The 17,468-nt window shown below is 34.9% G+C and overlaps 1 long non-coding RNA gene across 2 annotated transcripts in view; it reads left to right on the forward strand.

Annotated features, from left to right (window-relative positions):
- Positions 1–17,468, forward strand: part of LOC105465346 (uncharacterized) — a 182,125-nt gene that overhangs the window by 116,517 nt on the left and 48,140 nt on the right. For both annotated transcript variants that reach the window (XR_011611947.1, XR_011611948.1), the window contains one exon: positions 12,770–13,483. This is a non-coding gene — a long non-coding RNA (uncharacterized lncRNA). The remainder of the gene's footprint in view (positions 1–12,769; positions 13,484–17,468) is intronic.

Consider the following 17,468-nt stretch of genomic DNA (forward strand, 5'->3'; position numbering starts at 1 on the left):
ATAGCTTAAAACAGGTCTATTTTTTAGAAAGAGGAAATATTACTAAAGATTTTATTAAAATTGTTTCTCATTGGCTTTCTCCTGTTATGAGGTCTCTTATTTGTCATCGAAGAAGTTTCACAATAATTTTTGTTTTGTCCTGGCAAAATAACCACATGGTTGTGTGAACCATATTTCATTTTAATCCAGCTCTTCTGGTGGGTGTTTTATGAACCCATGACTATCATAGGAAATGCCACCATCTGGAAGAGATTCTCCCAAATTTAAGTACAAAGTCTAAGTGAAGATTTATTATTCCATAAATAAGTAGTTAATTATCTACATAGAATCCTCCTGACATGGAAGAAGTTATTTATATGTAAATCTATAAATTACATCTACTCCATTCTTCACAAATATAGCAACCATTTGTTTCATTTACTATACCTAGATAGCTTATTTTTGCATTTCTTGTGTGAGTAATGAAATGGATAATCTGTAGTGAAACAGTGCTTACCAGAACTTTAGTCACATACCTTTCTTGATGCCTTGTTATATAAGAGTTGAATCACCAAACAGTTTTAAATTTCATTTTTTATTGCTTTCCAGTCTAGATTGTAGACCTTCAAAACTGCACTGAGCTAAAGATGGCTGCTTCAGTAGTCACAGCATAATTATAAATTCCTCAGTGTCTGGAGGAATTTGTTATAAAATTTGGTGTTAGGTGATTTTGAGAATGGACCAAAGAATTAGGTCTTGTTTTCTGATAGCATCCGAACCAAAGACAAGGGTAATTTTATGATTAGGTACATCAATTTTTTATTTAGGAATGGTAGGTGCAGTGTAGGACTAAGGCCATAATTGATAAGGAGAAGCAGTTACTTAGGTTCCGTGGAAGAAAGAGATGTTTGTTCACTTTTGTCATTGTACAATGCTAGTTTTTGGCAGTGCTCCCATATAATAATGTGTCATCCTGTTTTGTCTCCATGCATCAGAATCACAGAGTTCTCTTATTTCTGTTGAATAGTGACCACCGTGGTCAGGCTCTTAGGGCCAGGCTAGGTACCAGCTGGCAGCTTAGAAAGTTGGCCAAATTAGGTGGAGAAACCATAGTACTCACCTGGGGAACTGAAGTTAAGAAGAGAGCTGCTGAGTCAATTATGTGGGCCAAAACAAGAAACTCAAACAGATTAGAAAATCTCTAGATGCCAGGAGGATTTTGATTTAACAGGAAATCAAGTGTTTTCAAATTGCTTCAGTTTTGTAAATAATTAAGAATAGGGCTTCTGGGATCTATTGCTAAATCTTTCAATGAGTCAGTGCTACTTCGCATACCTGAGCTACCAAGCAACATACTTATTTTGTGATATGTAATCAAAATAAGACTTTCAGTTGGGAGAAAAATCTAATCTTTAAAACATCCAAGTATCTAGTCAATTTTATTTTGGTTACACATGACATCTACTATCCCAAATGTTGGGAAACACAAAATATCCAAATTACAGACAAAATATCAGTTTCTCATTTAGTTACAAGGTCTACATTTGAGTGAAGTCATGGTCCACCCTGAAATTGTGATATCTATTTAAAATATCTAATGTCAATCACCCTTTAAACAAATTAGTGCAATATTCCTACTCTTGTTTGATCTCTAGAAGAATGAAAGATAAATAAATTGGTTGATGGTTCTTGATTTTGTAACCATTTGGCAGCTAACCCAAAATGCAATCTGTGTCTATTATATTCTTCTTCTAAATCCATTCACACCCTTCAAAATGTCACAACTAATCACCCTGCATCTCCAGCCTCCAGAGAACAGAAACTTCACACCCTCAATTTCTTCAGTCATAGAGCTCTGTACAGTCAAGCATATAATCAGCTGTTTGTTATATACTTTGGAAATTTCATAGTCAAAACAAACAAACAAAAAAACCTAGACAACTAAAGGATTATTTGAACAGAAACGTTATTCTTTTTAACAGATTTTCCCATTCTGCATGTTCTTTCAACCTTACATTTTCCCTTTCTCTAACCTAACATCTGAAATCCACACACAACTATGTTCATTTGTTTTTAGCAGCACTGCTTGATCTACTTTGACTTTGATGTTCATGCAGTCTATAGGATGGAGTAAATGACAAATGAAAATGGAACAATGACTTCAGCAGAGGGACCCTGTGCATGAATTTAGACCATATGCCAAATAAGGTTCAAATGAATAATTATTAGCTACTGACGCCTCTAATGTTCATGTCTGAATTATTGAAGTCCTTAATATAATGGGATCTTAAGTGGTCAGAAAAAAATATTTTTATATCTTAATAAACTTAAGATTGAATAAAATATCTATTAATACCAAATTCTTTATTTCTACCATTGTAATCACAAATTATACTTATTTTGACTTCAACTGAATTAGGTAATTAGGAAAATGTAAGAGATCCTGACATAGACATTTAAAGAAGACTTCTCAAATCTGTCCACGTCTGATCTTTGTTTACTCTGTGCCCTTAGAACTTAGGAATTACTTACTTACCTGATGTTCCACAACAGCCATGAGTTACCCTGATGTGAACCAGGAGGTCTAACTCGGGGGTACTCCTAATCAGTCTGTCTTTCACTTCTTAGAATGTTTTCGTAGTTCTGTCTGTTACTCACAACCTAGAAGTTAACTATATGGCAATCAGGAAAACAGGATTTATTTCCTGTTCTTTATCTTGCTATCTACATGATCTTGGGTATATCTTTTACAGTTATGCAGTTGGGTCCATGGCCTGTTTTTTTTTCTTTTCTTTAAATTGAAAATGATATAGTAGAATCATATTGATTATTCTGAAATTAGGGATAGAGGAAATGCCGTGGAACCGGAGAGTTGTAATATGAGAATTTCAGGAAAGTTTGTGTATGGTAGAAATAAAGCAGGGAAGAGTCTCTTTGTTTGATTTATTCTAGCAACATTTGAATTTCAAATCTTAAGTGAAAGTGTATATTTGTATTTATCAATGCTGGAATTGTACATAGATTGAGAACCACTGGACTAGCTCAACTTTAGGATATCTTCTGGTTCTCCTCTCTCTCCTCTTTTGGTAGTTTGTATAATTTACTTCTGATCTATATATTTGGTTTCTTATTTGTAGTTTTTTTTTTTTGACAACTAATTTTTTGAAGGCAAGGATTCAGTCTTCCTGTTTTGCACACACTATATCTTGCACATTGCTGGGGTTCAGAAAGTGATACCCAAGTATCATGCTTTGACATGCTGAGTACTTTATAAACAGAAAGATACTGCGGCTGGGCACAGTGGCTCACGCCTGTAATATCAGCACTTTGGCAGTCCAAGTGGGAAGATCACTTGAGCCCAGGAGTTCAAGACCAGGCTGGGTAAAGTGAGACTCTATTTCCATTTAAAAAAAATTAAAAATTAGCCAGGCATGATGGTGTATGCCTGTAGTCCCAGGTACTCAGAAGGCTGAGGTAGAAGCATCACGTCTCCCAACTTTCTGTGTAAAAGCTGGCTACAAAGAAATTCTCCGAGCTCCCTTGTCTAATGGTAGGTCATAGGATCTTTATTCTAGGCAGAGTCCTGCCATATACCCAAGAGGAAGGAATGCCACACAGAAAGACCAAGCAAAATCTGAAAAGAGGCCTTGCAGAATGTCTTCATGTAGCCTGTCACCATTAGATCATTTATTTTTTTCAATTGTATTCCTACATGGATGTCCATTCTTCATCAAACCTAATCACAAAAATAGACAATTTTCTCTGGGTCTTAACTTCTGAAAGCCCCCATGTCATGTAAAACTTTGGTTAATTACATCTATTACACTTTTCTCTTGTTAACCTGTCTTTCGTTTTAGGAGTATGAGTTGTAACTCCTATAATGGTAAGAAAAGGTATCACACCTTTCTTTTCTATTCCTAAAACACTAATCACTTGGTGAGATTCCCTGGAGGTCCCCTGGTGGGTTCCTCTGACAGGGAAGCAAGATTTTCCCAAGGATGAAGGATGAAAACCCAGGAGGCCGAGTATTTGCCTTGACTCTTTTCTTTTACTATTTTCCCTAACTTGCTTATTCACTGTGAGCATCTATGTTTGTTCTTCCCCTTTTTTCTGTTTCAGCAAATGTTCAGTGTCTTCACTTGTCCTTAATTACTTAACACTTAATCTAAGGAAATAACTGATAAATTCATTAGCACTGCATTTTAAAAACTAGTAAAAAAAAAAAAAAAGCCAAGTGCTAACTGTTTCATGGGGTATTTTAGCTTTCTAATGAAAAAGTATTCACACTAGTTGAGAAAATGTTCCAATGGTAAGATTTCAAGTATAAGTAAGGTCAGAGGAAAGAAAGTTTTGCAAATACAGAGGTCTTGCTGAAAATTCAGAAGTGATAGGATGTAAAAAAAAGAAAAAAATATCTGGGATATCCTAGGACACTTAATTTATTGTTAATAATACATTTTATTTTTATTAATGAAGAGAACTTTTTATCTCCACTCGAGAAAAACCCCAAGAAACTGGAATTTGTGCTAAAAATTTTAAGCAAAATTAGATCAGAATTTCGCTCAGTTTGGGCATCCTTAATAAAAATGTAAGGAATTATTTTTATGAACCAAAGTTATATACGTTTAACTCCTTCAAACATGTATTTGATATCAGAAAGCAGATGTGGAGAACTACATGTGTGTTACTATTTTGAAATTGTGATGGGCAATAGGCAGAAAAAAATGTATAATATAGTATGTGTAGACATTTTAATGGCTTTTTAAAAATATTTTTATAAAATCTGTCAAATTTTATGAAATTTACATTGAAAAAGTCTAAGATTTCTAAGTGGTCTATTAAAAATGTATAAGTTTATTTGTAATAATCTATGTATTAAATGTCACTAAGAGCTTAATGTATGTAATTTATCAGATTACTTGGGTTTGAGCTCTTTGTGAACTTCAATGGGTATGGAAAATTGAAATAGTAAAAGGAAAAATAAATGTATTGGTTCAGATGTTTAGTTACCTGTAAAATAATGATCATCATCATCATCATGATCACTCCAAATGGCTTAAGCAACAAAGTAAGTTTCAGCCACTGAAATACTAAAGACTGCGGTCAGGCTGGCCTTCATCTCACAGCTGACTTCCCTTATAGTGGCATTTGCAGGGTCTATCCTTGTACATATCAATGCCCAGAAACAGAGACCTTCTAGCTTCCTCTGAACTACTGAAAAATTGCTACACTTTTCTCTGATCCTTACCTATGACCAGGGGAATATCAAATTATCACTCACCTCTGAACCATGCACTGAGTAAAATAGATGAATTTAATTGGCTTAGCAAATCAAGATTCTTGCCAAAACTAGGCAGATGTGAAGACTGGGCTATAACTGGAAGGCATGAGACACAGATGTAGGGTAGGCAATCTCATGTCTACTACACATAGTATAGGTTTCTACTGAAGATGGCAGCTGATAGGTGGTGAGCAATAGAAGCAAAAGAAATCAAAGCCCTGGCAAAATGAAGAAAGTGTCCTTATCTTGGTCTCTGGGCTAGTGGCTTGGGGACCCTAAAAGAAAGATTGTCCCTGAGAAGCAAGCAACATTCTTTGTCATTTAATTTCTTCTCATGATTATCTCATTTGTTACTAAAACTCATGTACAGCCTCAATAAGGAAATGTGTCTTGGGATCACAGCCCTGAAAGTATTGTGATTATCTCTACTGTGTTAGCAATAGGTTGGTCTCACTGTAAACTAACCTATTAGGAAACAAAATACCCTTCATTTTCATAAGACATAATCAAAGAGTGGCTTTTTATTTTGAAATAATTTTCACTTGAAAAATATTAACCATTATGATTATGAAGGATTTGTGATAGCATTTGTTGAGTGCTTAATGTCAGGTACTATTGACAGTATTTTTATACGCATTATCTTAATACTCACAACTACCTGATGAAGTAGGTCTACCATGTCTCTCTTTTTCCGGGTGTTTTGAAGCATAATTCATTGCCATACAAGTCACACTTTGTTGGGGTACAGTTTTATGACCTTTGGCAAATTCATAAAGTCATGTAATCTCAGTCCAGTCAGCAGTCTCTTTACCCCAAAAAGTTATCCGATATCTCTTTGGCATTAATCCTTTCTCCTCTTTTAGAGCTCGTCATAACCACTGATTTGCTTTGTGTCCTTCTGCTTTCGCTTTTTCCATAATACCATATAGATGGAATTGTACAACGTATAGCCTTTTTAGACTTTTTTCATCTGCATAATGCTTTTGGTATTTATCCATGCTGTTATCAATGAAAACCTCCTTGGATGTTATCGGTAATTCATTTTTAAAGGAATTCTTGAATAATATCACAGCATATGGATGCATGCACCAGAGTTTGTTTTCCCACTCACAAAGTAATGGATATTTGGATTTTTTTTTTTTTTTTGGTGATTATGAATAAAGCCAGAGTAAAATGTTGTGTCAGACATTTTTATATGAATATATATTTACTGAGACTTTTTTCATTTATCTGTGGATATTATCTTTAAGTGGGATCACTGTTGCATAGTAGATATATGCTTCATTTAATAATGAGGAAATCAAACAATTAATAGGTTAAATAACTAGCCCAGCTTCACATAGTAATTAGCAGAACTCCAATTTAAACAAAAGCAGTTTAGCCCCAAATTACATAGTTTTAACCATGACCTCCACATACTTGATCTAATATATCATTGTAAATAATAATTTTTTAGATTGAATGTAATTTTTCCTCTGATAACATATACCATAAACATTGCTATATGTAAGAAAGGACCAGCAAAGATCCGAGTTTGCTCTTTTGTGGCAGATGCTGCTCTTGGTACTTTTTTTTTTATTTACTAGTGTTGATTACCCTAATGTGAATGTTTAAAATCTTTCTCCTATGTCTAGAATTAAACATTTTCTTTGTTTCTATATAAGATTAACATCTTTTCTAGAGCAAAATACATACACACACCTTCCTTGTGAAATCTTCTTTCTCTCTAGTGGCCACCCCAAGTTTAAGAAGGACCTCATGCCCAAAATAAAGTTAAAAAAAAAAAATTCTTAGATACCTTGGAGTCCAAACTGTTTGCCTTACAAATAAGGAATGAGGGTCTTTTGTAGGTTACTAAGTCCATAGCAGAACTGATTTTAAACTGAGGATTTTGCAGGCCCCCCCAGATTATTCTCCAAACTGATGGTCATTTCTCTTATTAAATTCCACATAAGCCAATAATCAAATATTTATTAATAATCAAATATTTATTAATGTCTACTAATATGATATTAGTTTGGTTATTTTGAAAAATACCACCAGTATCATAGTAACCATCTCCTGATAATGTTAACTCAATAACTCTATTATAACAACTTTTATTTACATTTTCTTGATCCTGTCACCTCTGAAGATGGCAATTTCAGCTTCACAGTAGGTGTCATTAAGGTCTCCAAAATTCCTGAGTTACATTCTTTATCTTTGCCTGGTCACAGTATGTCAATGGAACCAGTTATACAACAGCCTACATCTACTCACAATGGTTAAAACTCTGCTTTCAAACTGATTTTAAATGTGTCCTAGTAAACATTTCCATTTCTAACCTTCTTTTTCAATACTTCTTTCCTTTTTCATGTTTTTACTATTATTCTTCCAGAACTTATTAATTGCTTTTGTGGCAGCTTTTGGCTCATGGACATTATTGAAAATTCAATCATGCTCAAATTTTACCCAGTGAAAACTGAATTGCTAACTTTTTCTCATTCCAGTGGACTTGTATATTATTTAATAATCTTTAAACCAGGAAAAGGCTTAACATTCTCCAAAGCACTAAGAAAAACATTAGAAGTATATTATAGGTAGCTTTGACAAACGTTCCCTCAGTAGAAATCTTTATATTATAAAGATAAGGGGTATTTGGGTTTTTAAATTTCATGCTTTTTATTTTTTTAAGTTCCAGAATACATGTACAGGATGTGCAGGTTTGTTACACAGGTAAACGTGTGCCATGGTGGTTTGCTGCACCTATCAACCCATCACCTAGGTATTAAGCCCAGCATGTATTAGCTGTTGTACCTGATGCTCTCTCTCGCACCACCCCTTCCCCAAGGCCCCAGTGGGTGTTGCTCCCCTCCCTGTGTTCATGTGTTCTTATTGTTCAGCTCCTACTTATAAGTGGGAACATGTGGTGTTTGAATATTTGGCTTTTAAGGCTAGCTCTGCCCCTATTCACTTTGGTTATCCACCTATTTGTGGAAGATCTATGGGAAAATTTAAAAAGATTAGCTTATTTTCCTATTTACTCACAGTCTAATGTTTGTGCATTTTAAAGTATTCTGATATAGTTCTCCATTAAATTAGAAAATATGTAAACTAAGCTACCACTATCTGAATTAGGGAATTATTTTTAATATTTATTTTTTAAATCTTTATGATTGTATTAAAAGCAATTATTAAAAAACAAAAAAAAACAAAAAAACAAAAAAAAATATCACACATATACTTAAGGTTCAGGGTTCAGCAGATTAGGAGGTTTTTTTGGATTTGGGTTCACTGGTTAGGTCAGTGGAAGTTTCTGCTAACTCCAGAAACATTTTAACAACTTTTGTGAGGCTAATGCAGCGGTCAGACAAAGCTAATTTATCTCCATGGCTTTCTGTTCTTCTAGGGTGACGCTTTGTCAATTTGACTTCCCATTTAGAGGTCAAAGCAGTGCACCTTAATTGGTGGTGGGTGGAAAATGTCTTGAGCAGATTATAACCTTCAGCTTGCTTAGGAATTTGGTAACTGATGTTTGCTAAACTTCATTTGCTTTACTCCCCAACCCTCACCTCAAAACTTTATGTCTGTGAACAAAGTGGAGCTGGTTTGTTATACCAACCTGCTTATCCCCATAACTAAATTATAAATCTATAAATTAACCAGTATATAATATAATATGCCTGTATGGTCAGCACTGAAAAGATCATAGGAAGTGATTTGCTAGTTAGCGTGGAAGATCATATATAACTTAGGCCATAGGAACACTGCACTGTAAGTAACTACATAATGCCTTACAGGTCTAAAATGATTAAGTGATTACAAAGCATTCACAGAACTACTGCTACTACTATTTATAACAATGAGAAAAATAGTAGTTAAATGATTTTTATGTGCACTCGTCACCAGGCTAAGTGACTGACAAGCATTGTCTCATTTAATCTTTACTAAAATCCCATATTATGTATTATATTTTGTAATATAATTATATTGCATTAAAATATAATATTATCACTATTTAATGGACTGAATATTTGTGTCCTCCACAAAGTTCATATATTGAAGACTGAGGTGGTTTGGCTGTGTCCCCACCCAAATCTCATATTGAACTGTAACTGCCACAATTCCCACATTGTGGAAGAAACCGGGTGGGAGGGGACTGAATTATGGGGATGGGTCTTTCCTGTGCTGTTTTCATGATAGTGAATGAGTCTCACAAGATCTGATGGTTTTAAAAATGGGAATTTCTCTGAAGAAGCTCTTTCTTTGCCTGCTGCCATCCACATATGTTGTGACTTGCTTCTCCTTGCCTTCAACCATAATTGTGAGGTCTCGCTAGCCATGCGGAACTGTAAGTTCAATAAACCTCTTTCTTTTGTAAATTGCCCAGTCTCAGGTATGTCTTTATCTGCAGCATGAAAACAGTCTAATACATTAATTTGTTATCAGTAGAGGGTTGCTGAAAAGATACCTGAAAATGTGAAGCAACTTTGAAACTGGGTAAGAGGCAGAAGTCAGAACATTTTGGAGGGCAGAAACACGTGGGAAAGTTTGGAACTCCCCAAAGACTTGTTGAATGGCTTTGACAAAAAATGCCCATAGTGATATGAACAATGAGGTCCAGGCTGAGGTGGTCTCAGATGGAGATGAGGAACTTATTGAGAACTGGAGTGAAAGTGACTCTTGTCGTGTTTTAGCAAAGAGACTGGTGGCATTTTGCCCCTACTCTAGATTTGTGGAACTTTGAACTTGAGAGAGATGGGGATTTAGGGGATCTGGCAGAATAAATTTCTAAGCAGCAAAACATTGAAGAGGCGACTTGGACACTGTTAAAGGCATTGAGTTTTGTAAGGGAAACAGAGCTTAAAAGTTTGGAAGCAGAGCATAAAAGTTTGAAAAACTTGCAGCCTAACAATGTGATAGAAAACAAAATCCCATTTTCTTAAGAGAAAATTCAAGTCTCCTGCAGAAATCTGCATAAGTAACAAGGAGCTGACTGTTAATCCCCAAGACAATAGGGAAAAGTTCTCCAGGGAATGTCAGAGGTGTTCATGGCAGCCCCTCCCATAACAGGCCTGGAGGCCTAGAAAGAAAACAGGGTTTCCTGGATCGTACCCAGTGTCCCCATGCTATGTGCAGCCTAGGGACTTGGTTCCCTGTGTCTCAGCCACTCCAGCTGTGGCTGAAAGGGACCAACATAGAGCTTGGCCTGTGGTTTCTGAGAGTGCAAGCTCCAAGGCTTGGCAGCTTCCATGTGGTGTTGAGCCTGCAAGTACACAGAATATCAGAATTGGGGTTTGGGAACCTTCACCTAGATTTCAGGAGATATATGGAAATGACCGGATGGCCAGGCAGTAGTTTGCTGCAGGGGCAGGGCAATCATGGAGAACCTCTGCTAGGGCATTGCAGAAGGGAAATGTGGGGTCATATTCCCCCGTACAGAGTCCCTACTGGGGTACCACCTAGTGGAGCTGTAAGTAGAGGGCCACAATCCTCCAGACCCCAGAAAGGTAGATCTACTGACAGCTTGCACCACATGCCTGGAAAAGCTGTAGACACTCAACACCAGCCCATGAAAGCAGCCAAGAGGGAGGCTGTACCCTGCAGAGCTACAGGGGCAGAGCTGCCCAAGACCATGGGAACCCACCTCTTGCATCAGTTTGACCTGGATACCAGACATAGAGTCAAAGGAGATTATTTTGGAGCTTTAAGATTTGACTGTCCTCTTGGATTTTGGACTTGCATGGGGCCTGTAGCCTCTTTGTTTTGACCAACTTCTCCCATTTGGAATGACTCTATTTACCCAATGCTCATACCCCCATTGTATATAGGAAGTAACTAACTTGCTTTTGATTTTACAGGCTCATAGATGAAAGAGACTTGCCTTGTCTCAGATGAGATGTTGGACTGTGGAGTTTTGAGTTAATGCTGAAATGAGTTAAGACTTTGGAGGACTGTTAGGAAGGCATGATTTGTTTTGAAATGTGAGGACATGAGATTTGGGAGAGGCCAGGCTGTTTCCTCACCCAAATCTCATCTTGAATTGTAACTCCCACAATTCCTACATGTTGTGGGAAGAACGTGGTGGGAGATGATTGAATTATGGAGGCAGGTCTTTCCTGCACTGTTCTTGTGAATGAGTCTTACGAGATCTGATGGTTTTAAAATGAGAGTTTCCCTGCACAAGTTATTTTTGCCAGCCGCCATCCTTGTACGATGTGACTTGCTTCTCCTTGCCTTCTGCCATAATTGAGAGGCCTCTCCAGCCATGTGGAACTGTAAGTCCAATAAACCTCTTTCTTTTATAAATTGCCTAGTCTTGAGTACTTCTCTATCAGCAGTGTGAAAATGGACTAACATAAAAGCCTTAGCCCCTAATGTAATGCTGTTAGGAAATAGGACTTTGAGGAGGTACTTACATTAAGATGAGATCATGAGGGTGAGGTCATCAGGCTGGGATTAGGGTCCTTATAAGAAGAGACAGGAGAGGATATTATGTCTTGCTCACTGCCCCTCGAGCCTTTTTTTTTTTTTTTTTTTTTTTTTGGTGCTATGTGAGGATACAGCATAAAGGCAATCAACCACTCATTAAGAGGGCCTTCACCTGAACCTAACCATTCTTGCATCCCAATCTTGGACTTCCCAATCTTCAAAGAGTAAAAAGAAATTTGTGTTGTTTAAGCAACCTGATTCCCTATCTATGGTATTACATTATAACAGCTGAGGTAAGACATTTCATTATTTGTATGGGGAAACTGAGATTAGACAGGCTGAAAAAAAATTTATAAAACTCACGTAGGTAGTAATGATGCCAGTGGAGACAGAGTGTAGGCCCAGGCCTTAATGGATCAAAAGCCATGTTTTATTTTGGGTTTTGTGTGTGTTTGTGGTTTTTTGCACAGAGTTAGGTACAGCGGTGCTAAGGACAGATGTCACAACCCCATTGTCTCCTCCCAAAAACTTTCTGTGGAACATAGGAAGTGCCAAAGTTGAGATATCACTCCATTTGTTTATTCATTTACTCAATTTTTGACTTTTCATATAAGACATACTAGTGTGGAAGAAGATGCGTCTAATACATAAAGGCAACTATTAAAGCAGAAAAGATACACTATAGAATGCTGGCAATTCTACTTTTGTTTGCACTTGACACTTTTCCTGTATGACTCATACTATTCTATGTAACACTATATTAGTCTAAGTAATTATCCTTTTTTGGGGTGGGGGATGGGGTGGCAAGGCCTTGTAATGTTGCCCAGGCTATACTTGAACCCCTGTCCTCAAGCAACCCTCCTACCTCAGTCTCACAAAGAACTGGAATTATAGGCATGGGCCTCTACTCCTGGCCAGCAATCATCTCATATATTATTAGGCTTGTACAAATTGAGTATGGTAAACAATTTCAATCTTAGGTCCAAGTAGGGCAAAATGCTCCCCTTCTTTATCTAAGAAAATCATTGATTTTCTTTCTTTTTTCCACAATTACTCTCTTCTATTAACACGACTTTCATATTTTCTTATGTCATGCAGGTTCCAAAGCGTATTTGAGCAGGGAGAAAAGAGAATCAGTGCACTTGAAGATAAGACAATGGAAATTGAGTCTTGGAAACAAGAAAAGAGATGGAAGAAAAGGGAACAGATCCTGTGGGACAGAGCAAACAGACCACCTCGTGCATTGTGGGAATCTCTGAAGAAGAAGAGAAAGAAAATGGAATAAAATACTCAAAGAAATAATGGCTAAAAACCTCTTAAATGAAAAAGATACAAGTATGAACATTAAAAAAATTTAAAACACATCAAAATGAAATCAAAGAGACCCACACTAAGACACTTTATAATCTTTTGAAAGATAAAGACAAAAAGAGGATCTTAAAAGCAGCAAGACAAGTGACTTATATACAAGAGATCAGCAATAACATTATCAGATTTCTCATGAGACATTTTGAAGGCCAGAAGGCATTGGACTGTGAAAATCTCCCAAGTGCTAGAGAAAGCAAAAACAAAAAAACCCACAAAAACAAAACAAAACAAAATAGCCACAAAAACGCTGCCAACCAAAAATCCTACAGAAATCTGTCCTTCAAATGTAAGAAATTAAAACATTTTTAGATGAACAAAGCTGAGGGAAATTATTACCACTAGACTTACTCTACAGAAAAGTTTCAAGAGACTTCTACAAAATGAAATGAAAGAACACTAGACAGTAATTTGAAGCCATATAAAGAAATGAAGATGTCAACAAAGGTAAGAACATGAGCGATTATAAAACTAGCATTATTGTAATGGTTTGTACTTTCACTTTTTGATTTCTACATAATTTAAGAAACTAATACATTAAAAATAATTTTAAAAGCTAATTTTGTTATAGCTTTAGTTTGCAACTCCACATTTTGTGGTTTTTAAAATATAATTTAAGACTGATATATTTAAAAGAATTATCCATCTGTTTGTGGCCATGCAGCGTATACCTGTGTAATTCTATGACATAAGTGACTAAAAGAGGTGAGTACAAAGCTGCAATTTTGCATGTTATTCATGTTAAGTTGATACAAAGTTAATATAGAATATTATAGCTTTAGAATTTTAAATGTAATCCACATGGTAACAAGCATATATACAAGAAGAAGAAATTTAAACATGTCACTACAAAATAAACAGAAGAGGAAAAATAGAGAAAAATCAATAAACCCAAAAATTACTTCCTTGAAAAGATGAACAAAATGAATGAAACATTAGCACTAAAAAAAAGAGAAGACTCAAATTGCTACAATCAGAATTGAAAATGGGTATATTACTCCTGTTTCTAAAGAAAATAGGACTCTGGACAATTACATAGCAACAATTGGATAATCTAGATAAAATGAACACATTTCTAGAAACACAAAATCCAGTCAGAGAAAGTCATGAAAAGATAGAAAATCTAAATAAATCTATAACTATTAAGGAGATTGAATTCATAATCAAACATCTCCTGACCAAAAAAAAAAAAAAGAAAAAAAATACCCTAAACCTGGAGCTTTTTTTGGTGAATTTATTTCTTTGTTGAATTATACTAAACAGTTAAAGAAGAACACCAATCTTTAAGTTTTCTGGAAAACTGAACAGCAGGAAATATTTCTCGATTTACTCTATCAGGCCAACATTACTCTGATATCTAAGACAAGGACACTAATAAAATTATAGACCAAGATATCTTATAAACATGAATGCAAAATTTCTCAGCAAATACTAACAAATTTGGCAATGTATTTAAAATTATTATACACCATGATTGAATAAAATTTATTCCTGGAATTCAAGAATCATTTAACACATGCAAATTGATCAGTGTAATAGACTACATTAATAGAATATGTATTTAAAAATATGTATGTATGTAAAATTTCATCTTTGATCCCAAAGTTGTTTAGAAATTTTACTAATTCTTAAACATGAGAGTTTTATTCTCCTTCTGTGTTATTTCTAATTTAATTTTATAACAATGAATATGATCTGGTAAGATAAGATTTTAAGTGTATTTTAGCTAGCTTTGTGGTTTAGCTTGTGATCAATTTTTATAGTCTGTGTTGTTAAAAAAGAATGTATATCACGCATTTATAAAGATCAACATCCCATGTTAATTTTGTTGTTTAAATCTTTCATAGCACTTTTAAACTTATTTTTTCCTTCTTGATCTATTAATATTCAAAAGATATTTATTCAGTCTCCCTTTAATCCCATCGTATTTTACTGCCTTCTGAATAACTTCTACAGATCTTTCAGTTTACTAGTTCATTCTTTACCATTGTCTAATAGAAATTTAAATGTGATAATGATTAGTACATCCATCTTACATGTGAGAAAACTAAACTTTAGAGTAACTTGGCTAAGAAAGTACATTTGGTATTTAATGGTTGAACCAGAGTCAAATTATACAGGGCTTCAAAATCTATTCAGCTTTATCCCTAATACAATAAATAACATTTTGCTAAAGAATAAGAAAGAATTGGATTGATATTCTAGCAATCACATAGAGACACCTAGCTAGAATGATAATATTGGGGATTCAGCTTCATTTGAAACCAGCTGATTACATTTCTTGCCATGAGGGTTTCCGAGGTAAACTCACAACTTTGAACTCTGTAGGGACCCTGAAATTCTATCAAAACTATGCACCAACATGCACATGTAGAACCAATGTAAAAGTGCATTTGGGTGAGTAGGGAAGAGCTTAAGGTATTTTCCTGTCAAACTCTTCAATATTCTTGGCCTCAGAAAATAGATCAGAATAATGTATTTTTTAAAAATGCTTGCTACTCTGTAACCTCCAGATTCTTGAAAAGGGTAGATAAATTGAGACTTACTTGGAGATTTGCTTCCCTACTATTTTGCCTTTGTTAGTCAGTTTACAGAGGAAACTTATTAGCTTTCGTGATAAAAGATTATTCATAGTTCCATCTGCAATGGAATTTTTTTTTACTTGAATAGCAATAAATAGAAAAATATGTGATTTTAGCTTTTCTATACAGATTCTATCAGTTATAAAACAAACATCTGAAGTAGACTCTTTTCTGCTCCCCTTAACATTAAAATTTCATTGACTTGCAATTTTATTGATCCTTGAGGTTACTTTGCACTTTGCAAGTATTAAGAACCCTGGGGAATGAGAAGCTATTGGAAATTCTGATTCCATTCACCAGAAATCCACCCATTCCCCCCTCTCATATTTACATCTGCCAATACTTTTCTCATTTGCTTCAGAGGGTGATAAATTTAGGCATCCTTTAGCATGCTATTCTTCATGTAATTCTATCATCCACATAAACTTTTTAACATAAGCCATTAAACATTATGAAGTTTCAATAGATGGCACCTACATAGCAGTATTGGACTATAATATTAAGTTCACTAAAGAAATCATACTTGCTGAAACTCCCTTATCCACTTGCTATAAAAGGCTATATGAGATAGAATATATCAGTATTTTCAAATTATGGCAAGTGGGATCTATTCACTGATCAATATTCTGTATACCTTAATGCTATCTGGAAAATGCACACTAGAAATTAAAGGTTTTTATTTATTATTTTAACCTGTTATTTTAGGTCTTGAACCTTCTATTAGTCTCCATCTCCAACTGTGACCTTATTGTGTTTTTTAAGCCAAGAGCAGAATGTAATCAATCAATGGGACATGATATTAGAGTTACTGTAATCACTATTTTAATAGTTATTCCATATATATGATCAGAATAACAAGTTATGTTAAGCCACTGCTGTAGATATCATAAATCTTTTGATCACGCATTTATTCATTAACTCAGTAAACAGCATAGATTGAATAGATTCTAGGTGCTCAGCACTTGGTTACATACTCAAGACACCAAAATAGTATATTATGATTACTTTGATAAAAAGTGAAAGAAATTTAACTATTTAAAATTAAGGAAAAGGGTGGAAAGTCTTCACTCACTTCTCTAGAAAATGTACAGTTAACCTTTGCTTTCAGCTATGGTGAGATCCAGTAAAATAATACTCTCCAAAGTTTACCTTATTTTCTCCATATTCCTGCTCTTCTTCCTCTACAGTACATAAACAATATGGCCATAGCATTTGTTACCTTCCAGGTTTATGTTTAACACATAATTCATAATCTCAGTTGACTTCTCTCATGATCATTCCAAAAAGTATCATGAAGGATTTTCTAATTACTACTTTTCTATATTGAGGCACATGCTCATTCTTTAATCAGACTGTGGCTAGGAGGATAAAATGTTCTGATGATTCTATTTTGGTTCATGAGTTCATCCCTAATGTTAGTATCAGAAATGTACACATTCATATTTCATAATGACCAAGAATGCAAGTGTTGGTTCTGTTAACCAGTCAGCAAAGACGGAGCTTCAAGGGCTCCAGCTGTTATGCTGTTCTTACACATACACACACTCATATACACAAAAAAGAAGTAATACATGCCAATAGACTATATATATATATATATATATATATATATATATATATATATATATATATATATATGTTCCTGCCTTGTTCCCAGAGATGTCAAAGTTTGCCTGAGGATGTTAATTTTAACCTGACATATCATAAATTAATAGGATCTAGCCAAAAAGGTAAACGAGATTGCTCATGAAAAGTGTAGGTAACAAGAATAAAATATTTAAAATCCCTGAGGTTGGAAGGATATTGGCTTATTCAGAGACTTAACAAGAGCTAGTAAATCTAGAACACAA

The sequence above is a fragment of the Macaca nemestrina genome, chromosome 13 (genome assembly GCF_043159975.1).
Source record: "Macaca nemestrina isolate mMacNem1 chromosome 13, mMacNem.hap1, whole genome shotgun sequence".
NCBI classification, from domain to species: domain Eukaryota; kingdom Metazoa; phylum Chordata; class Mammalia; order Primates; family Cercopithecidae; genus Macaca; species Macaca nemestrina.